Source organism: Chelonia mydas, chromosome 1 (genome assembly GCF_015237465.2).
Source record: "Chelonia mydas isolate rCheMyd1 chromosome 1, rCheMyd1.pri.v2, whole genome shotgun sequence".
Classification (NCBI taxonomy): Eukaryota; Metazoa; Chordata; order Testudines; family Cheloniidae; genus Chelonia; species Chelonia mydas.
In genome coordinates, this window is record NC_057849.1 from 314,358,965 (window position 1) to 314,383,772 (window position 24,808).

The following is a 24,808-nucleotide window of genomic DNA, read 5'->3' on the forward strand; positions in this document are numbered from 1 at the left end:
ACATCAGCCAGGTTAAGGAGTCATTTCCTCATCTCTTGGTGGTGCTACTGCAATTCTCTCCAGCTGGTTTTCTTCCTCAGCCTTGGAGGTCTCCATATGCATGTTTTCAATGAATTCTTCAGATGCTCCTCAGCCTAGCCACCTCCTGCTGTAGCTCTCACAACTGCTTCCTGAGAGAGTCTACCAGTAGATACTTCTCATACTGGATGGTTTTCCCAGCCTGGTTCCTATGACAGGGAAATGCTGGGCACAGTCTCTGGAAATTCACACTGGGACTGGGATGGAGGCAACCATGGTTGGGCTCTCTGTCTGGACGCAGGTGCAGGTGGTGGAGCTAGGAGCAATGTTGGCATTGGTAATGCAGCCTTTCCAAACCAGACTGATTTTTATCCTTTCTCCCTCTTACAAAGTCCCTCTCAAACTCCCCTTTTTGCTGCTCCATATGCTAACTCCCTTTGGTCATGTAGGGTATGTCTACACAGCAATTAAATGCCCACACCTGGCCTGGGTCAGCCGACTCAGGCTTGCAAGGCTCAGGCTGGGGGGCTTTAAATTTGCTATGTATATATTTGGGCTCATTCTGGAGCCCAAGCTCTGAGATCCTCTTCCCTCGCAGGGCCCCAGAGCCCGGGATCTAGCCCAAGCCCAAATATCTACACAGCAATTGTACAGCCCCACAGTCAGAGGCCCATGAACCTAAGTCAGCTGACCCAGGCCAGCAACGGTTGTTTAATTTCTGTGTAGAAATACCCTTAGCCTCTGGCTTTTAAGCTCTTCTTTCCTATGTCAGCTCTACCCCTTCATTACCACAGAATGATCAAGGGTGATCAAGGATCCAAAGACAGGAGGCTAGAGCCTTACTAGTACCTACACAGCTAGCAGTTAGTAGACCTCTGGCCTCCACTCCCTCGCAGTCCCCAAACCCACATTCCCCAACAGACCACACTGTAAACTTCAAGAAACCTAAAAGACACTTAACCCTTAAAATGGGCACTTGATTGTTTAAAATATAGATTTAAATTTAGATAAATCTTCAAAAAATCTTTCCTCAAAAGAATATTGATTGCAAGTGTACTAACAACTTATTTTCAGTGTAGCATGGAAATGGATCCTGTCACGTTAAGACCTGAAGATCCATCTGCAAGTATAACCTAAAGTTGTAGATCAGCGGTTCTCAAACTGTGGGTCGGGACACCAAAGTGGATTGCCACCCCATTTTAATAGGGTCACCAGGGCTGACTTAGACTTGCTCGGGCCCAGGGTTGAAGCCTGAGCTCCACCACCCAGAGCTGAAGTAGAAGCCCGAGGGCTTCAGCTCTGGGTCATGGGGCTGCCCTGCTTGGGGCTGAAGCCCTTGGGCTTTGGCCCCCCTGCTCTGGATGGGGGGGCTCAGGTGGGCTCAGACTTTCCGTCCCCCCTCCTGGGGTCATGTAGTATTTTTTGTTGTCCTAAGGCGGTCAGAGTGCAATGAAGTGTGAGAACCCCTTTTGTAGACAGATTTTGCATGTCTGAATCTTTGCTGATTTGCCAGTGAACACCAAATGTTAATCTAATTTAATCATTTACTTTATGATCATTACATGAGTTAAATTTATAGTAATACAAATGATATATTATGTAGATTTTCTTTTTTCTTTTGAAAACTTGTTGTAAAAAGAAAAACAGCGAGGGCTAACAGAAATAATTAGAGATACAACAGGCATATGCTTATAACTTTCTTAGGAAATTCCATTAACTTAAATTATTACTGCTTTTGAGACTACTGAAGAGGAAACTATACAAAGTAAATACATGTGACTGAGGGTGAGAAAACATCATAGCAGCATTGTATCTAACTTTTCTTGTGATACACATTTATTTAAATGCACAGAATTAGTTGCATGCCATATTTAATAATTACCATTTTTAGGAATTGAGCATGAGAAGCAGTGAACCATTTGTAGTTTTGCAAATATTTAAAGGGAATATTTCAGCCAGTTTTTGCTCCTCTCTGAAATCTTACTGCTTTTCAATTTGACACTTGATATCGCTGTGTATGGTGGATCACAGTTATATATATGGGACAAATAAATTTTTTGAAAACCCAATCAGCTAGCTCAGAGTAGTAACATTAGCAGCTCTTTCTGTTATTTGAATGTTTGCAAGCCATGTTTGCAGGATCTGGTATTGTTACCAGACTGGACTCCAAAGCTGGGTTTTCAATTTTTCACTATGTTGCCTGCATATGTGCATTATTTTTCTCCTTATATAAATCTGGCATGAAAGTTCCATCATAGTGCAGATCTCTACAGCTCAGTTGTAAACCCACCAAAACAGTGCTACAATATTTCATAAAAATATAGATAGACCCTTAGCTCTAAGGATGCAAGCAACAGCTAGTCTAATATTCTCTTTATTGCTGGTACATTCACAGAGAGCATTTGTATGGGCAAGACAAAGAATTTACAGTCCAGTCAAGTGTATTCAATTATTTCTAGTGGCATTTCTTGTTTCTAGCTACCATGTCCATGTGAGCCATTACTGGAACAAGTGACTACAAGCACTGACACACATTCGTGGCATGATTATTGTTACCTGATAAAGCATAGCCATTACCGGAATCTCACCGTAAAGTCATTTGGCTCAATGGCTTGTGCTAATACAGTCCAATACAAAATATGACAAGTTACCCAAGAACAAACAAAAGCAGGCAGTTAACACATGTTACAGTGGTACAGTATTAAAATAGTAAGACAGTAATTAAAAGCAAGAAATATCAAAAGGCTCATTTTTAACTTCAGGTGTCACAGCTTCCACTAATTTCAATCTGAGTTGCACAGGTGTTCTGAAGACATAACTGTTCCCAAAATTAGAAACATTTTCTAATCGTAAAGTGTCATAATAAGATACTTAAGATGCTACAATATATTCCCCCTATTTTAAACTGCCTTGTATATTGCATTGGGTTCACTCTGACATTAATACATTTATACTGAAGGCAAGCTATTTTCTCATTATTGTGTATTAGGACTTTATTTAAGCTCCTAATAGTATAGATTTCCAAATAGGTTCTTCCTAACACAAACTTGATACCAATATGCAACATAATGTTTAAGATACCCAGTGACGAGAACTGAAACAACCAATTGCTAACAGTAACCTGCAAAATACCTATGGACAACTGTACCATGACACAATTCCCAGAAATACTGCCTTGAATTATTTTTGTTACAGGAATGATACCAATGACAACCAATTAACATTTCCCAGGCTGAACCATCATTCTGTATAATTCAGCTTCCAGGAATGGCACCAAAAACATGGTGGCTGCTAAGTAGGGGAAAGATGGGGGCGGTGGGGGGGACTAAGAAAAACCCTGTCCATCTTGTAAATTCTTACTACCTTAGTAATATTTGCTATAGGTCCAGGTGTTTCATTCATTTCAGTAATATCTGTTTTCATAGCTCCTCCTTATGATGGTATAAGAAGGTCTTATTTTCTGAGGATCATTTCATAAACACTGGAAAACAAACCTTTGTACTGTATGGTTTTCCCACCTCTCAAAAACAGTCCACTTCAAATGACCTGATAAAGCCTTCAGTCATAACATATTAGTAAACCCCAGAAAATTTTAATTTTTCACTTATTGGCAAAAACTAACAGATTAGCTCAGGAAGCAAGTATATTGTATTACCTTGTCAGAGATTAAATCACTAAAAGATTACATATTGTCTGTAACTCTATTTTCTATAAACCAAGTGATTCTCAAGAAACAGATAGCAAAGGCAGAATCAAAGAAACAAACAGCACTGAGATTTTCAAACTGCAATGCCCATAAAACCTTGAGATGCTTGATGAAAAAGGATTACAAGATATAAACTAGCTAATATTGGGGTTAAGACAGAAGCAGAGTAGAAAAAAGAACCAATAGGATGACCAGCTGATGTGTATATTTCAGGAAATTCCTGACAGACTATTCATTATTATTACCAATGGGGGAAGGATGGGGGAATCTGTTCAACTTTAATACATTCCCTACTTTAGACATTGTGGCAATATCTCGAAGATCTTTTGAAACCTTAATAAAGCCATTAAATAATTTTGTTAAACAATGTCCTTCTTTTAGTGTCATAAACTAAAGATTTGACATGTAACTCTCAGCCCATCTGTTCAAATAACAGTTCATCAACTTCAGTGCATTCAGAAAATTGTACTGTGGGAAAGAAAACAAAAGGGCAATATTTTATAGTGTAAATTGTGATGAAGGTCGTGTAAAACTGATCTAAACAAATCAAATGACAATACCAGACTTGAGTATGTCACATATTGAATGTTTTTTGTCAGTTGATGCACATAATGGTCAGTTTGGGAAAGCTAAGGATGAGTACTGGGAAGTTTGGTTTGTACTTCTTTGTGGTTTTACAATTTAAAATAAATAAATGTTTTCCCTCCGATGTAACAAAGCCAGACACATAGTCAAATAGTGTCTACTGAGACCAGTACTATACACTCATGACCCTTTCTGATCTTTAAATGAACAGTCAACCCTTCAGTATGACTTCCAGAACATGTATTCCTCAAAAATACCATCTGCTTTAATACTTCAACTTGCCAGAGGCAGATGCTGGTCAAGTTTCATATTTTGATGATTTTCACATTATGGTTGACCTTCATTAGAAAATTGCCACCTCTATTCTGTCTTTCATGTTAAGTTCACTGTACCCCATTTCCCTCCTCTCTGTGTCCTCCTTTTCCCACCTCTATTCCATCATCTATCCAGAGTTCTCCCCACTCTTATACCCCAATCTTTATATACACTAAAATCTCCCTCACTTGTCTCCCTCTTCCTGTAACCAAGACCTTTTCTCCCCTATGTGATATTTGCCATAATACCTCCTTTCTCCTATGCCTCAGTCCTGTATTTTCTTCTCTTCAAAGAGTAATGATGTTAAGTGAATGTGGCCACAACAAAAAACATGACACCCTTCCACCAAATAAGTGACTGAAATCTTACTACTGCCTGGACATTCTTAGGCTGTCCTATGTTCCTTTTTTAATATTCTAGTGCTAATGCCATACTCCTCTTTTTGTCTTATGAATGCCAATATTCTGTGTTTTACAACATTTGTTCCTTTTCATAGGTTAGCCTTATGATGTAGTTCTCTCTCAAATGTGTTCCTTTGTTTAATCCCCAAAGTAAGAATTCTTTTTTCTCTGCCTAAAGCAAATTTTGCTGGCAGGGGCTAGTAGGGGATTTGCTATGTTCTCCATCATAAAATTGATTGCTTATAACCTTGTCTAGATTTGCTGGGAGCGTACATACCCATTTCCTTTATTCTTAGGATGGCAGAAGTGAATTGTATTTTTATACTCGGAACAATACATTCTCCTATAGCACAGCTGTCATTCCAGTGTCTTCCTTACGATGCTCAAATCACACATAATACAATTATTTGGGATCTAAAATCTTCATATCCAGCCCCATCCCACTTTACGTGCATAGTCAGATGATCCTGTTAGATGCAAAATATTTCCGATCCTCAGTTTTTCATACATAAAACATACACAATGCCATTTTTCATACAAATCCCCCTATCGTTCTGCTTTGACAACTAGAAAAGTTTGCAGATTAAACCTTAATTTACCTGTAAATCGTTCATTTACATACCAAGTATAAAAATATTTGTGAGGGAGAACCTATAGACTTTTAACTGAATTCACAATCTGCTTTGGGAAGTAAAAAGAAAAGGAGTACTTGTGTAGCTCACGAAAGCTTATGCTCAAATAAATTGGTTAGTCTCTAAGGTGCCACAAGTACTCCTTTTCTTTTTGAGAATACAGACTAACACAGCTGTTACTCTGAAATTTGGGAAGTAAGTAATTCTTTTCACACATTAGTTTTCAGACTTAATATATTGCCTGTAAGCCATGAAGAAAACACCACTTTTTCATGCTTTTACTCGGAGCTTGTAAGCTGTTTCTTTGTTGGTATTCAAGAAGTAACTAACGTCTCACAAAGGACAAAATAAATACTACTGAAGCCTTGGAAGGCTTAAAGAAAGGGAAATGGAGTAGTTATGGTATCTCCTTCTTCCATTGCATGCATCCATATTCCATACCTCCCCTAAACTAATAAATAATGTGAGTGACAGTAATGTCCATGCTGAATTAAGCAGTATTTTTGGAAAAGGTGGCTAGAGAATTTGGAGGTACTTTGTGAATATAAAATAGATCACACATGTCATAAATAAATTAGACACATGTAGAAGTACTTTCATAAATGTTCTTCTAAGCAGGATTTTCACTTACTTGTGGAGTGTAGTAATAACGGCTGTTTGTGCAAAAGAATCCCCTGGTACTGACTATGATGGCACTTTATCACTAGGGGAGATAAAAACAAAGACTCACAGGAAACTAAAGCCCATTTAAAATTAAAATAACACAGTTAGAATAAGAGTCTCTGAACAAGGGCTGAAGAATTAAAAAGAGATGAGCAATCTTTAAAAGACACAGAGATTTGGACAACACCCCAAAGTATACATTTTGCATTGACAAGGAGGATGAAAGATGTAGAGTAATGGAGAGACAGGGTAGATTCTTCTTCATAAAGAGGTTCCCCTTTGCCCTAAGTGTGCCACAACATGTGCAAAATGTACCACACTTAGGGCAAATGTACCAAGGAGGTGAGCTGCAGTCTCACTTTATACTTAGGGATAACATGGGGACATCCTATGGAGAGTTCTTGGTGCCCAACTTTATGCATTAAGCAGAGAGACTTCAGCACCAGTGTTGGAAGTTATGTATAGCTGGTCTATAGGGGCAACCACTGAGACATTTGAGAAAGTGGCATCACTCCTAGTATTTCTAGAGTGAACAGTACTGTCCAACCTGAGGTCATGATCAGCAATAGTATTGTTGCAAGTAGGAGAGACAGTGGATCTTGGAGAGAAATAGGAAGAGGTTGAAGGGTCAATATAGGTAAGTGAAGACTCAGTTTAGGGAACTATGCAAGAAAGGCTCATATTTCACTTCAGGCCCTCAAACAGGCAGCAACAAAGTCCAGTAAGACTTCAACTGTTAAGCCACTCTCCTCTCCTCCTTCAAATATGTTCTAAATACCTACTTCTTCTGTGAAGTCTACAATAAATTGGCAAACTGATGAGTTGTTTGAGGGCCTGTCAGGTATAGTTTATTACTTGAGCGCTCTAGATTTTTATATGGGTAAATAGTTGATAGATAAGATGTCAGAAAATGGTCCTCAAGAACGTACAGTGTAGTTCCTGGATTTTGTAGGACCAAATGCCACTCCTTGTTCTTGTGCAATGCAGATTGCTTTCTCTGTCCAACAACTTACCTCAGATCTTAATAGAGTGGACATTAATTTTCTAAACACAATAGTATGCAGTGTTGTAGCCACTTTGGTCCCAGGATATTAGAGATACAAGGCAAGTGATGTAATATCTTTTATTGGACCAACTTCTATTTGGTGAGGGAGGAAAGTTTTTGAGATTACACAGAGATCTTCTTCAGGTCTGGGAAACTTTGGAGTGTCACAGCTAAATATAAGATGAAACAGATAGTTTAGCATAAGTAGTTAACACATATTTCAAGGGACCTTTCAAGGCCCGTTCAGTAGATCACATCATGGAGTGGGCTACCCAAATGCCCTGAGAGAACCTGCTTCATTCAATTCAGAAATAAAACCCCCTCTGACCGCACACCTCTAGCAGTTACCTACCACACCACAGTGGAACCCTTACAGGATATCAAACAACTATAACTCTTACTCGATGGGGACTCCATTCTCAAAATTTTCTTCTGATCCCCCTCTTACAGTCTTCAAACAATCTCCAACCTCTCCAAGATCAGCATCAGAAGCAAGCTCCCCACAGACCAGGACACATCAACTCAAAGCGACACCAGGCCCTGCCAGAACAACAAAATGCAAAACATATCTCCACTGCTACTATGATCAACACCTCCTACAACACACCTTTCAATATCCATGGGCCCTACACATGCCTATCACAACATGTGGTATACCTCATCCAGTGCACTAAATGCCCCAAGAGCAACTATGTGGGTGAAACCAGACAATCACTACATTCTCAGATGAACTCACACTGGAAAATAATTAAAGCCAAAGCACCACATCACCTGTAAACATTTTTCATAAGCAATCACTCTGTGTCTGACCTATCAGTCCTCATCCTCAAAGAACCTGCACAACACTTTCTAAAGACAAGCCTGGGAGCTTAAATTCATAATTTTCCTAGATACCAATAATCATGAACTGAATAAAGACATTAGATTTATGGGTTATTACAACAATCTATAGTCCACTAATAACTTCCCCCCACCCCCAGCTGCTTCTCGCCCCCTTCCTTTCCGCCCTATGACTGGAGGGGTGTTAATGGGCACCTTCCCCTTCAATGGTCCCTTGAAATATGTGTTATCTACTTATGCTAAACTATCGGTTTCATCTTCTATTTAGCTGTGACATTCTAAGTTTCCCAGAAAAAGCTCTGTGTAATCTTGAAAGCTTGTTTCTATCACCAACAGAAGTTGGTCCAAAAACAGATATTACCACTTACCCACCTTATTTCTCTATAAATATTGTACACATTTCAATACTAATCCTCTTCCACAGCCTTGTTTGTAACCTGCTTGGAGGAAAAAATATTGTAATGGCAACATGTGCCTATCATTATCCTGATCACTTTACCTACATGTTTTACTCCTCCAAATATACTTTTTTTCAGCATCTAGTATTTTATCAGCCTTTTCATTTCAGTTGTTGACAGTTTTTCCAAAGTTAACTTATGCATAGCGCTATCATACATTGCATGGTAACAACACATTTTAACAGAAATACAAACAGCCGCATTATGATAGGTGGCACTGGGGCCTGGTCCAATGACTTCCTTACATAATCTTAGCAGCAGCTGCAATAAATTAGGTCCATGACTCCAAGTAGATCTTATGCCAAAATATTACTAAAACCTGGACTGCATACAGAAAGCTACCTTCCTAGCTGTACGTATATTCTATACAGGGGGGTGGTGGGCAGCTTAGTTACCCAATGCCTGTTGGTGTTCGAGCTGGCTGCAATTTCCCCTCCCCATGCTACTGTCCCTTTCCTTATTCATGCTAAGTTGGGACTGAGCTCCCCATGTATGTTATCTTATCTTCTGTTTTCAAGTCACTATGCTGTTATTGTCTTGTAGTGAGTGACTTTGTCCTTCTCTTCATCAGGCAAAAAAGCCTAGAGATTGATTGTTTAAAATGGGCATCCAAGAATGGGGGTTACTTTGCAAATAGCAAGTCTATGCTGCTGTCTCTGTATTGTTTGCACTGTGCAGGGACCCTGGGCTTCTCAAACCTGATGGTGGCTGCAGATATGTGATGGTTATTGTCAAGTCATACTTTCTTTACCACAGACATAGCCCCAGAGCTACGTACACCAGTGCAGGCTGTGGTGGGGTATGCCTCAAATCATATTTCTCTCACAGCGGGCTATCTTACTGCATTGGGCCAGTGAAGAGCTATTGATTATAAGATTGTTGTTCCTGGTTCCGGTACCAGATATGGACTGGCTACAGAGCTTGCTCACACACACCAGATGTGTTCATCTTAAGATCCCTAATGCTCTGCCAGGTAGGGCTCAGGTTAGCTTAAATAAGGTATTCATACACAGTGCCACTTAGTGGCTGATCTATATAATACAGTTTAACATTCTATTACAGTGGTTCTCACCCAGGGGTACATGTAACCCTGGGGGTATGCAGTGGTCTTCCAGGGAGTACATCAATTCATTTAGCTATTTCCCTAGTTTTACAACAGGCTACATGAAAAGCACTAGTGGAGTCAATACAAATTAAAATTTTCATACAAACAATGACTTGTTCATACTGTGCTATACACTGAAATGTAAGTACAATATTCATATGCCAATTGATTTATTTAATAATTGAATGGTAAAATGAGAAAGGAAGCAATTTTTCAGTATTAGTATGCTGTGTCACTTTTGTATTTGTATGTCTGATTATGTAAGCAAGTAATTTTTAATTGAGGTGAAACTTGGGGGTATGCAAGACAAATCAGACTCCTAAGAGGGGTACAGTAGTCTGGAAAGTTTGAGAGCCACTGATCTTTTACAGTTGTGACCAACCCTTCCTTCCCTCCAGCAGGTTCATGGTGTCAGATTCAGCAGCCCCAGGGTTTCATGGACAGTGAGTTTCTCCATGTGACCTGCTTTATGCACTTCTTAATTACTGAGGGGGGAAAATAACAGCACAGCTTGCTTGTTACCAAAAAAAAAAAATCCTTTTTGTTTTTCAATTATTTTGGTCAGTTTTTGAACAAACTCTAGTGATGAAGATCCTTTTCACGCTCTGTCAAGATTTGTAGTCACTTCAGGTCACCCCCCGCCACCACCCCATGAAATGGAACCTCCTTTACACAGCTGAACCTGTAGCAGGGCCTCCTTCTTTCTTCATTCTTTGCTCTGCCACATGGTTTATTCGTTTCATGGTGAATTGCAGGAGTTGGTGTGATTTTCTCTGGTGCAGCTGGCTAGCAGCATGCATAGGGGAAAGAGGAGAAGCTGGGCAGAGAATGAGGAAGATGAATGAGAAGAAGAGAATGAAACAGGAAAGGGTAGAAAAAAGCAAAACAAATTGTTAAAAAGACAATGTATTATACAGAGAGAATTTAAACAGTGGACTCAGAAGCAGACAGATGTGGATTAAAATAGAGAAAATGAAGCAAACCTATAGAGGTTCTCTGCAAGTGAAGAGAAAATGTAAACTCCCATGCACCTAATTAAGGAATTGCACCTGACTAATTCACCATCAGAGGAGGGGTATCAACAGTACCAGGGAGTTTCTTCTGTGGGGATTCCACATATGAAGCAATTCAGGCTTCACAGGGTACAATGAAGGCTGCCCAGGGTACATAATGAATCAGCAAGTTTCCTGTGTGCCCTGTCCTTGCTCACTTTTTGGGTTTTGAGACTCTTCCCACTTCTGAGGCCCTTACACCACCTAGCCCTACTGCCTGTGGGATGCCCACAGTATATTCATAGATTCATAGATATTAAGGTCAGAAGGGACCATTATGATCATCTAGTCCGACCTCCTGCACAATGCAAGCCCAGAATCTCACCCACCCACTCCTGTGATAAACCTCTCACCTATGTCTGAGCTATTGAAGTCCTCAAATCATGGTTTAAAAACTTCAAGGAGCAGAGAATCCTCCAGCAAGTGACCTGTGCCCCATGCTACAGAGGAAGGCAAAAAACCTCCAGGGCCTCTTCCAATCTGCTCTGGAGGAAAATTCCTTCCCAACCCCATATATGGCGATCCGCTGAACCCTGAGCATATGGGCAAGATTCACCAGCCAGATACCCAGGAAAGAATTCTCTGTAGTAACTCAGATCCCACCCCATCTAACATCCCACCACAGGCAATTGGGCCTATTTACCATGAATATTTAAAGATCAATTAATTGCCATACCATCTCCTCCATAAACTTATCAAGTTTAATCTTAAAGCCAGATAGATCTTTTGCCCCCACTGCTTTCCTTGGAAGGCTATTCCAAAACTTCACTCCTCTGATGGTTAGAAACCTTCGTCTAATTTCAAGTCTAAACTTCCCGATGACCAGTTTATATCCATTTGTTCTTGTGTCCACATTGGTACTGAACTTAAATAATTCCTCTCCCTCTCCAGTATTTATCCCTCTGATGTATTTATAGAGAGCAATCATATCTCCCCTGAACCTTCTTTTGGTTAGGCTAAACAAGCCAAGCTCCTTGAGTCTCCTTTCATAAGACAGGTTTTCCATTCCTCGGATCATCCTAGTGGCCCTTCTCTGTACCTGTTCCAGTTTGAATTTATCCTTCTTAAACATGGGAGACCAGAACTGCACACAGTATTCCAGGTGAGGTCTCACCAGTGCCTTGTATAATGGTACTAAAACCTCCTTATCTCTACTGGAAATACCTTGCCTGATGCATCCCAAGACCACATTACCTTTTTCATGGCCATATCACATTGGCGGCTCATAGTCATCCTATGATCAACCAATACTCCAAGGTCCTTCTCCTCCTCCGTTACTTCTAATTGATGCGTCCCCAGCTTAAAACTAAAATTCTTGTTATTAATCCCTAAATGCATGACCTTACACGTCTCACTATTACATTTCATCCTATTACTATTACTCCAGTTTAAAAGGTCATCCAGATCTTCCTGTATGATATCCCAGTCTCTCTCTAAATTAGCAATATCTCCCAGCTTTGTATCATCCGCAAACTTTATTAGCACACTCCCACTTTTTGTGCCAAGGTCAGTAATAAAAAGATTAAATAAGATTGGTCTCAAAACCAATCCATGAGGAACTCCACTGGTAACCTCCCTCCAGCCTGACAGTTCACCTTTCAGTAGGACCTGCTGTAGTCTCCCTGTTAACCAATTCCTTATCCCCCTTTCAATTTTCATATTGATCCCCATCTTTTCCAATTTAACTAATAATTCCCCATGTGGCACGGTATCAAACGCCTTACTGAAATCTAGGTAAATTAGATCCACTGCGTTTCCTTTGTCTAAAAAATCTGTTACTTTCTCAAAGAAGGAGATCAGGTTGCTTTGGCAGGATCTACATTTTGTAAAACCATGTTGTATTTTGTCCCATTTACCATTGGCCTCAATGTCCTTAACTATTTTCTCCTTCCAATTTTTTTTCCAAGACCTTGCATACTACAGATGTCAAACTAACAGGCCTGTCGTTACCCGGATCACTTTTTTTTCCCTTTCTTAAAAATAGGAACTATGTTAGCAATTCTCCAATCATATGGTACAACCCCTGAGTTTACAGATTTATTAAAAATTCTTGCTAATGGGCTTGCAATTTCATGTGCCAATTCCTTTAATATTCTTGGATGAAGATTATCTGGGCCCCCCAGTTTAGTCCCATTAAGCTGTTCGAGTTTCGCTTCTACCTCAGATATGGTAATATCTACCTCCATCTCCTCATTCCCATTTGTCATGCTACCATTATACCTAAGATCCTCATTAGCCTTTTAAAGACTGAGTCAAAGTATTTGTTTAGATATTGGGCCATGCCTAGATTATCCTTAACCTCCACTCCATCCTCAGTGTTTAGCGGTCCCACTTCTTCTTTCTTTGTTTTCTTCTTATTTATATGACTATAGAACCTTTTACTATTGGTTTTAATTCCCTTTGCAAGGTCCAACTCTACTTGACTTTTAGCCCGTCTCACTTTATCCCTACATGTTCTGACCTCAATAAGGTAGCTTTCCTTGCTGATCCCTCCCATCTTCCACTCCCTGTATGCTTTCTGCTTTTTCTTAATCACCTCTCTGAGATGCTTGCTCATCCAGCTTGGTCTACAACTCCTGCCTATGAATGTTTTCCCCTTTCTTGGGATGCAGGCTTCCGATAGCTTCTGCAGCTTTGATTTAAAGTAATCCCAGGCCTCCTCTGCCTTTAGATCCAGAAGTTCTTCAGTCCAATCCACTTCCCTAACTAATTTCCTTAATTTTTGAAAGTCAGCCCTTTTGAAATCAAAAACCCTAGTCGCAGATTTATTTTTGTTTACCCTTCTGTTCAGTTTAAACTGAATTAGCTCATGATCACTTGAACCAAGATTGTCCCCTACAACCATTTCTTCTATGAGGTCCTCACTACTCACCAAAACCAAATCTAAAATGGCATCCCCTCTAGTCGATTCAGCAACTACTTGATGAAGGAATCCATCAGCTATTGCATCTAGGAAAATCTGAGCCCTATTATTACTACTAGCACTCGTCCTCCAGTCTATATCTGGGAAGTTAAAGTCTCCCATGATCACGCAATTTACATTGGTATTTACTTCATTAAAAACATTAAAGAGGGCTCTATCCATATCCAAATTAGATCCCGGAGGTCTATAGCACACTCCAAGCACCATCACGGGAAGGTCTAGTAGTTTTCTTCCCCAATGTGATTTTTGCTCAGATGGACTCTGTCTTATCCATTCTGTCGCTTCTTATTTCTTTACATTCTACCTCATCATTGATATACAATGCTACTCCACCACCTTTACCTTTATTTCTGTCTTTCCTAAACAGCACGTACCCTTCAATACCTGTAGTCCAGTCATGACTACTATTCCACCATGTTTCTGTTATCCCTATAACATCTGGTTTCACTTCCTGCACCAGTAGCTCTAGTTCCTCCATTTTGTTACCTAGGCTCCTCACATTGGTGTACAAACATCTTAATTTTTCCTGTTTGGCCTCGCTCACATTCTGTACCTGATTAGGCATGGTCATTCTACAGCCAGTATGACCTATTAGACTGGTATCCACACCGCCCTTCCTCCTTATGTCCATTCTCCTACCCACGGCTATATCCTTTCTTACTTTGTTTTCTTCCTCTCAATGCTAAAATCCGGTGTGGAGATTACCTGGACATCTCCCAACCATCTCCCCCAAATTCCTAGTTTAAAGCTCTCTTAATCAGTTGTGCCAGCCTCCATCCTAGAAGTCTATTTCCTTCCCTACTCAGATGAAATCCACCCTGAGAGAACTGTCCTCTGTGCATGAATGCCTCCCAGTGGCCATACATCCCAAAGCCCTCCTTATAGCACCACTGCCTAAGCATTCTGTTGATAGTCATAATCTTGTCACACCTTTGTTGCCCTTCCCTAGGAACAGGCAGTATATATCAGGAGAAGAAAGAAAAAATGGGGGAAATGTTTCAGCTAAATAAAGTAGAACTTTGTGATGGCAGCCAGAGTTAATAGATGAGTGAAGCCCAGCTGGGGAAGACCTGAGACAGTATTATAAAGCCAGGAAGCTTAAAGGGGGCTGCAGGGAAGGGAGGCTGCAGTCAGTCCCTCGGATGAGGGAGGTTATCAGGGACAAGGAGGAAGTTCACAGGGAGAGAAAGTCTTGAGATCCTGCCCTGGAGGAAGGAGTCTATCAAGCAACGAAGAGGGGTTGAAGCAGCCCTGGGCAGTAAAATAGCCTCCCTTAATAAACCCAGAAACAGGCAAGGGAAGAGAGAGAGAGGCTGGGTGGGAAGAATCCCAGGGAAACAGGGTCAGGGACTGAGCAGACCTGGATTACTTGTTATTCAGTCTCTGGGCTGGAAACTGGTGTAGCAGGTGGTCCTGAATTCCCCTGCAGGCCACTGTTATAGTGACACAGAGCCACTGAGCTGTGACTGAGAACTGTCCAGAGAAGGCATTTGGAAGATTGCAAGAGTTCAGAACATAAGGGGTGGACTAAATGGGGACGTGCCCAGAGAGCCAAGCTATCAAAGAGAGACAATTGCAGAGCAAGCAGAAGGGGCACCTCATGATTGAAGAGCTACTTTCCCAAATCTAGACCTGAGGAAGTTTGCTAGCGGGGAGTGGGAACCCCATTACAAACATGAAACCTGTCAATACATTGGATCATTCTGTAATATGTGAGGAAACAAAAATCTAGGATACAGAAAAGGAAAAAGAAAAGGAGTACTTGTGGCACTTAGAGACTAACAAGTACTCTTTTTCTTTTTTGCGGATACAGATTAACATGGCTGCTACTCAGAAAAGGAAAAGAAAAGTGGAAAGCTGGGAATAGCAACAAAAAAGGTTGAGGATGAAATGAGAGCAAACTACACAACAAAAGTTACAGCCAAATTCACTACAGGTGTAATGGGATGCTATTCCATTGACTCATTGAATTTCCACTTGCTTATACCAACAGTCCTGACCCTTTATTTAACATTATTAACAATTAAAGTTTAGTTATTTCTTGGGACAGACAAGGTAGATAGTAATAACTTTTATTGGACCAACGGCTGTTGAGCTTCACAGAACTCTTCCCTGGGTCATTTATTGTATATAGTTATATATTGTACTTTTTGTGCTTTATTGATGACAGCTTTCATTTCTCCAGATCAAATCATCACTATTATAAACTTTTGCCTGGATATCAGTTCTAGAAATAAAATTCAGGTGCCTTTTAAAACTTCCACCCTAGCTCTTCTTTTCTCTGACTGGAATATTCTGTATAATAATGGATTAACTTGTGTTATTTGAAGAACTAACATACATTACTCTCAGGGGTTGAAATCATTCGGTTCTTTCTTATTTTGGGGCTGTGTGCTCTAAGAAATATCATAATAGTTACCTAGAGAACTTGAGCACAATGCTTTTTGGTGGTAATTTTTAACTATTCACTGGTCATTAGGGCCACTTAGGTGAATAGACCCACCGAAGTGAGTGAGTAGCAGAGAATATTCTGTGTTGTACCTGCCATTGCCAACACATCTCTGTCTAAGGGACATATGTGGCTCCTGTAAGCATAGTATCTCAGTGCCTCACAATTTTAAAGTATTACAAATGGGAAACTGAGGCACATAGAGACTAAGTTAGTTGCCCGAGCACACAAGGCAATCTGTGCAGAGCAGTCAGCTGAACCTGGGTTTCCCAAGTCCCAGGCCATCACACTAATATGTAGATCGGGTTGCACATTTTGTTGCTTCTCTAGGCTGAACTCACTGCACGCACGTGGGGTGACTTGCATCCCTCTGTTTTCTCCCACAAGCTCCATGTGCGCCATGCTCCTATCTCAAGGAGTTGCTGCAATCCCCCACCCCTTAGGCCAGGGCTTTGCCCTTTTTGATCTGTAGACAATTGCAGCGATGCTTGAATCTGTGGCTATGCTAAACTGATGGCAGGGGCTCCGTGTGTTCTTCATTTCCCCTCTTCTGGTTTACTGGCTTTATCCCAAATTGATAGGATTCTTTCCACCAATGCCTAGAACATTCCCTGAAATTTTGGAATTGATCAAATGTGGCACTCAGAAGTTATCGCATTACATCCAAACAGAAAAATGCCATCAAGTTGAGTGTAGGGCCTCTATGGCTCAGCCAACAAAAGAAACACCATGCACTATATTGCAAATGCATCAGATTTTAATTTAAGCATGAGGATTCTGTCAATGAGAAATATGGGCCTGATCCAAAGCCTAGTGAACCCCAAACAATGCTTGTGGTCAGTGCTAAAAACATTACCAGAAATTAGTCTATTAATTCTTCACTTCCTCAAGTAATATACATTATGTTTAATCTCAAAAACAGGCACATAGTTATTTAGTGTGAAAGTTCTGTTCCTAAGCACCAATGAAGTGTATGAGCATGCAAAATAAATTGTAATAGTACAAAGGATAATATACAAGCAAATTATTAGCTGTCACTTTCCCACAAGAAATGATTGCTAATGGTGGGGGAATTAAAAAAAAACCACAGACATCCTGTCATCAGAGGGATAATGGTAACCCCTGAAGCCATCCTAAAATGAACAGCTCTAACTGCAGTTTTCTCATTTTACAATTAATATTAAATTGCTCATTTAGCCCTAAAGTCTTCCTTCAATTTTAAGCCTATAATCCACTTACTTGCCATTCCCTCTCTCTAAAAAAGGGGAAGAAAAGTAATTATTGTCAGAAATAGCAAACTCATATTAATCACAATTAGAAGCAGTAATTTGTGATTACAATTTTTAATCAATCATTCCATTCTATGTTAAATTCACTAATGTTGGGACCACTAGAGTGGACAGCCATCTGTGCCTCTGCAAAATTAGAAATATGATGGATTGTAGCCAGTGGTAGTTTCAGATTGTACTGTGAATTCAAATTATTAAAAATATGTCAATGTTTTCTAACATATTGCATAAAAAGTTAAGTCAGTTCACTTTACTGTTCTGCTCTTTGTCCTGAAGGAAAGTACCTTGGAAAAGATCTTAACCTTGGGGCTCAAACCTATATGATGATTTACAATTAATGGGAGGGCAAAGTTCTTCTGATGTTCTATTTATTTACCACTTACTTAACCAATCCATAGAGAAACATACAGTCATACTGTCTAGGAGCCAGATTCTACTCTCAGCTACAATACCTACTAATCTCATTAGCTTCCAAGTCCATCAAGCAACATATCTGCCTTATTTCACACTGAATATTAAAGTCAATGGAGTTACTCCCAATTAACATCAGTGCAACTGAGAGCAGAATCTGAGCCTATGGACTAATGGGTTCAAAGTGATAAACTAGGTCAGCAAAAAAGGGAAAGTGCCAACTAATTTTGAAGTTTCAGGTGAAATCCCTATCATCTATGGAAGAGTTGGTATAAAAACATAAACCTCTCTGTATCAGACATTTCCAGGATTATAGGAATCTCTGTGCCACGTTTCCTTTGTCTGGCAAATTAGTGATGCAAGATACCCATTTCTATGATGGAAAATTCTCTATTACTAAACTAGTTTTTTTTTAATCTATTTTAAAACATTTGTAAGGGCTGTTCATCCTTATGGCTTGGGCTGCTGGGCCCAAAAGCAATGCCAACATTACAAGAATAAAATCAGCTCTTGTAATATATGCAAATATTTCCGTCCTGTGTTTACAATTTTCACAATTTTCCTGCAAACATGCAGGACTAGCTTGCTAAAACCTATGTTCACTCATTTCTCTCAGTTCTGATCCCAAAATAAAGCCGTCTGGTTGTAATTCATTCAAAACCATTTTTTATCACATCTTTCTGTGCAAAATACCTGTTGGGATTAACATTTTCATAGTCAAAGTGTACTGAACCTAAGATAAGACAGATTTTAAAAAGGTCACGGGAGCTGCACATATAAAAATGAGAAAGGTAAAGATGCAGTAAAGAGACTTTTTGTAAGTCCATTGTTTTAATTCATTGCTTATATGTCAGCCACTTGAGAAGGATAGACAGTAATCTATAGATCAGCTTGAACAACTCAAGGCTTAACTTTCTCTCTCTCCTTGGCATATATTGATTAGAATTCAGGGTGCTATTTTATATAAAATGCTAAGAGTTTCTGTTGTTGGAAGAAGAATACAGCCAATAGTGTTTAGTAGAGGATGACTATGATGGGGTATCAACCCCACCCAAGGTCTGACTAAGTAAAAAGGACCAATTAACCCTGTGACAGGCTGCACCTGGAGGAGTCAGGGCTAATGACGCCTAATGGCTGATGAAGCCTATCTGGGGGAGGAGCTGGGATAGGCATAAAGAGAGGAAGTTGGTGGTCAGAGTGGGCTGCAGGGAGGAGCTCTGCAATCACTCCATAGAGAGCAGGGGAGGTGGCTAGGTACAAGGAAATGGAGAAGTAGCCAGAGAGAGCAGAGAAAACTCCAGGGGTAACTCAGCGGTGGCCCAGGAGATAGGGAAGAAAGGTAGGAAAGAGTCCCCGGAAAACAGCAACAGGGTCTGATAGTGGGCAGACCTTTGTTGATGGGCATACAGTCCCTGCGCTGGAACCCAGAATAGTGGGCGGGCCTGGGTTCCCCTGCAGCCCCTGGGAAAGTGACATAGACTGGGCAGTGGATCAGAAGTTTGTCCAGTGGGACTTTGATACGCCAATAAGGGAGAACTATCATGAGCTGTCTGGAGGGCTACTCCATGGAGAGGGAGTAGCTGAGTCCAGAAAGAGAGACCTTTGGGCAAACACCCAAAGGAGGTAGCATCAGACTGGTCATGAGATAATCCCCAGATGAGCCACAAAGAGGCACCCCAGAGGTGCATAGAACACCCTGTCACAAAGACCTCTGTGCATCTCAAGTGCTGTTAGAGCTACAATTTCTGTGGCTCTCCAGACTGTGGATCGGGAATAGTGAATGGTGGAAAATGTGGGGTTTCATACATTATGAAAAAAAACAATAGCCATGGGTCTGTAGCATGGGTGGCATTCAAACTTGAACCTGGATCTGAATTATGTAAACAACTCATGTTAATAATGGGCACAACCAAGACTGAAGTTGAACATGCTTGAACTTTGGATCATTTGAATCTGGATTTGAATCCAAATTTTGTGATTTGAGCCCATCTCCTAAATACAGAAAAGGACTCAGAGTTAAGAATCTCAACTAGCCAGAGAACCAAAGCAAAAGAAGAGATAATGAGAAAGAGAGATTGTGAAATTTCTCTATTATTATTTTATTTTATTATTCAACATTTTAAATTAAGAAAACAATGAAGCAGTATCTTGGCACCATTGAGCTGGACTGGTATGCTATTGGCTCCGTTTTCCCAGGGTAAATCTTATGGCAGCATCATGGTAAGCGTAATCAATCATAATTTTTGTGGGATCATATGAATAGGATGATGGGACAATGAGATAGAGTATTTAAACCTTTTTCATCACCACTTTTTAAGTCCGTGTCCTGCCATTATAAAGAAAGACATGTTTTATTCCCAGACTGTGTCATCTTTCATTGTAATGAGCACCAAAAAATGCAAATATGTATCGATTTTATACAGAGGTCAGTCCAAGTGACAAGCAATCTGTGGAAAAGTTAGTTACCAGTCCTAAGTAAGAAAAGTAATTAGAAAGATGACTGTAACCTTTCTTTAATGAATAGCAATAATAAATGACTTCCTTGGTGTTTTGGTGACCCTGTCAAGTTGGCAAGGTGGTCTTTCCTCAGTCGATTCTGCGTTTCGATCCTTTTTGTAATCACAGTCTCACAGCTGTGGAAAACAGAACCATTCATTAATTGATCAGTCACTATTTGCATATGTAGTTGGCAAGAAGCAGTCAGGTTCATCTGCCTCTGATCTAAAGGGTACTTGGGAACAAAAATGAGGGGCATTTATCATCCTTAGGGCTTCAGTGTTCTTATTTCTTCTTGCTATTGTTGTTAGAGTCATTCACTTGTCAGTGTCACAATAGGCTAGTGAGCAAGAAGAAATGATAGCTTTAGCCGCCTGCTCAGAGGCATGGCTCACATGAAAAATGCCCTCACAAACCAAGCAGTAGTGTTCTGAGTTTCATTAAAGCTATTATATGATAAAACATATATGATATTACATCCACTTACATGAAAGTTTTCTGAGGTTTTGCTACTCTAGTGAGCTACCTCTGATGTAAAAAAAGCATTAATTTATTTAACAGAATAATAATAATAGTAACATAATATATTTTATACAACCTTTCATCCCAAAGGATCCAAAACTATTTTAGAAATGGGAAACTCCTTCGTGTGTTGTATGAAGCCTCTAAGAATCCCTGGGTTGCCATTATCTGTCATATCTGTTACAGATGGTTGGGATTTAAAAAAAAAATGAAATTTCAGTGGTCCTGCTTTGAGCAGGGGGTTGGACTAGATGACCTCCTGAGGTCCCTTCCAACCCTGATATTCTATGATTCTATGAAATTTTTCACAAAAAAATCCAAAATATCTTCACCAATTTTCAACCAGCTCTAATACCTACTATAAGAGAGAGAGAAAGGGGGAGAGAGAGAGAGATGCATGCATGCACACACACACACACTGAGACATTTCTAGAACATCTTTTTTAGGTACGGGAAATAGCCACTGCAGTTATTAAATCCTGTTTTATACACTAAGACCTGTGAGGCCAAAAATTCATAATAGGCCACAGCCTGCAAGAACTATGCTTATACCGTGTGTGTGAATATTGCGGAGAAAACTTTAAATCTTCCACTCAAACTACTTTCTGCAACATATGGAGTCTCTAAGATCTCATTGGCAGGAGAAACCTCAGATATTTTCAGTCAAACTTAATACTACAAATGAGCTAAAATCAAAGGGTCAAATCCACCCCTTTTCTCTTGAGTTGTTCAAATTCAAATCCCTGGATTCAGTTCTGCCCTAGGATTTTGGAGTTCGATCCAAAACTGAAGGTACCTAAATGTACCTATTTTTCTGTTTCAGTTTAGATATTGCTGGACCTTGTGAGATTTCTGCCATTTGGGACAAAAAAAATTGACAACTTGTGAGATTTCAGTTCACTCAACTCTGAACCCAAAGTAGAATCACATTCTGGGGCATTTCAGTTGATATGATGATTAGAAAAGGTTGTCTAAGTAAGAAATTGGGTACATTTTTAATGTAATAGGAGACAAATCTTATTAAAAATTATAGGACAAGGGAATTTATCTCCCACAAGTCACATACTAGGTTGCATGTCTGATTTTAAAGGCAATCTAAAATGTCTCTATACTATATGGTAGACTGCAAAAATGACTTTCAAAAATAAAACAATTACATTCTGTAAACATCAAGGGATTGTGGATCTTTTTAGGCTGCCACTTTTGTCATATGGGAAGTATTAAAAGCCCATTGAGGATGTTGTGTTTATGTTTGATGGACTGCCAAAAGGTAATTAATTTTTTTGAATACTTGAATGTTAGGACATTTGAAAGAAAAGCATAGTGAAGGAAGACAGAATGTAATTTATCACACTAAAATAACTAGTGGGCTATGTTTTTAGAAACACTGCAAGTGACTATTCTTCGTCCTGTGTTTGTGTATGTGTGTGTGCGCGTGTGTGTGCATGCATTTGTGTAGATATATAATTCTGTTCTGTTTGAAAAATACTAGAGGAGTTTTGTAGGCATTACAACAAAGGAGAGTTTTGAGGAGAGATTTGAGAGAGAATAAAGTGATGGCTTTGTGGATGTTTATGGGGAGCGCCTTTCAAGTGAGAGGGGTAGCATAAGAGAAAGCACAAAGTTTGAAAAATTAACCAGTGGATGAGAGACAGGCTGATTTGAGGCAGGAGTCAATATCTTGATAGTGAATGAGAGATCATCAGTACAATGGCCTTAGACCCTGAAGGATCTTCAAAATTAATACAATCAGCTTATGTTTGCTGTGTCAGAGAAGGAGGAGCCAATGGAGGGATGCAAAGAAAGGGGTGACATGGTCAAAGTGATGGCTAGGAAAATGAACGTTGCAGCAGTTTTGATAGAAGGCCAGATAGAAGGTCATTGCAGTAATTGAGATTGTGAGATAAAAGGAGCTTGGAACAGAGTTTTAGCTGTGTGAATGGATAGGAAAAGTTATATCTTAGAGACGTTATACAAAAATGATAAGCAAGATTTAGACATAGCCTAGATGTGAGGACCTAGAGAGGTCTGAGTCACAGATGACACCTAGGTTATGGGCCTAAGTGATGGCAGGATTGTGCTGTTGTCCACAGTGACTGAGAAAGGAGGCAGTAGGAGAGCTTTGAGTAGAGTCTTTGTTTCATAGACTTTAGTAAAGAATAAAATAACTAGGATATACCGATTTTAATATAATAGCATATCACTGTTAAAAATTAAATTATATCTATCCTACAACTACAAGCTTGCAAATCATGTGTGTCCCTTTGAGAGTTTTTCCTTTCTCATTATGCATGTCCATAGCACTCATTAGATGATCAAAACAGTAGCGTCAGAGACCCAAGCCCTGGTTGGGCAGAGCAGAGTAAATGGCAATGGCTAGATGGTGAAAGGCTGCCTGAGTGATCACCAGGAGTTCAGCAGATGCAGAAGCATCAATCATACCTCCAATGTGGATACAGCGGAGAATAGAACTGATATTTTCCATTTCTAAAAATTGGGCATAGATATAAATTTCACGGGAGACTCCTGGGCATTCTCACATTCTGCATTAAATGGCTGTGTGATGCTATGCCTATGTTACATTGTACTATCCATAGCCAGATTGTTTGCTTTGATAGCATAATAGAAATGTCCACAGATGCTTATTGTGGTGTCAATAGTATGTCTCTCAGCATCAGTCTCTCTGTGGATGGCACCGGTGGCTAAAGGATGGATGGTGTGAGAGCAGCAATGGACGCTGCCATAGTGTCTATCGTTAATCTATAATAGTGTCTATCGTTAACAGTGTTAGTCCCATTGCCAGTGGCAAAGATGGCAAATTTAAAGGGACCATCGTTAGCCAGCATATCCTGAAGGCTGTCCAATATGTTTAGGGATGTGTTGTCTTTCTTGAGAAGGGACAGGTTAACAGGGCTGATACCTGAGTTTTCTTGGTAGCACTGATCGGAGAACTGGCAGAGCTACATGAGGAGAGGGGAGGAAGGAAGCAGCCAGAAGTAGGTAGCAGCAGTGATAGCACTGGCACTGTGAGCCAATTACTCCACCGAGCTGTCAAAAAACAGGGATGCATGACAAGAAATTTCTGCTGCACACGATATTAGTGGGACGTTGAATGACAACTCCAACAGCCTCTTTCAGAAGCGTGGGAACTCATTTAGCGGCTGTCTAATAAAAATCAGGTAGTGCTCTTCTAGGAAATAGGGCTCTCCAGCATTGTTATGGGATCTTAAGCTAAAACATATCAGTTAGTTGCCTAAACCTGTTGTCCTCCACTATTGAAAAAGTTACCAGACCCAGGGACAGATTCCATTTTCGTGCCTATTGGTTATGATCTGCGATGCAGGTGCATGATAACCTGTTCTTGCCCTTTTCATTAAAGAATTGGGATTAGTAAAGGTGCTGCTGCTACAGGGGTGTTGGCTTTGCTTTTTCTTTTTCTAATAGTGAAAATCTATACAGAAGGGATATGCACTACAAATACACACAGAATAGTTTTTAAAAAACCTTCCTCTCCCCGTCCCCCCGAGAGTTAATCCAAGGAGCAATAATGTCAGCTTCAAACAGGATCAATATGAACATGCCATCTTATCCCATACTCATTAAGAACTGCATATTCTAAGTACTTGATTTTTTAACCTACTGTAGTTTTCTCCTATTATTTTATAACTCTTGCATATCTTACTTACAGTAGGGAGGAGCCAGCACTTAAGTATTTGTGAGAGAAAACTTTTGCTGTTGGCAAATTCTGAAGGATCATTAAAATATCTTGCAGCACATCAAGTCAGTATTTAAACCAAATCCAGTTGATCCAAAGCTTATCAAACCAGGTGTAACTGCACTAATGCAAGAGGAATAGCACCTCTAGAAACTGGTGTAAATGAGAGCACCATCAGCCTCA

The 24,808-nt window shown here is 40.0% G+C and overlaps 1 long non-coding RNA gene across 1 annotated transcript; it reads right to left on the minus strand.

The window, feature by feature from the left end:
- Positions 1-7,971: 7,971 nt before the first annotated feature.
- On the minus strand, positions 7,972-22,896 carry LOC122462351. The gene is made up of 3 exons (XR_006284848.1): positions 22,886-22,896; positions 16,577-16,579; positions 7,972-8,102 (listed from the first exon to the last, which is right to left on the minus strand). It is a non-coding gene; the product is annotated as an uncharacterized LOC122462351 (long non-coding RNA).
- Positions 22,897-24,808: the final 1,912 nt, after the last annotated feature.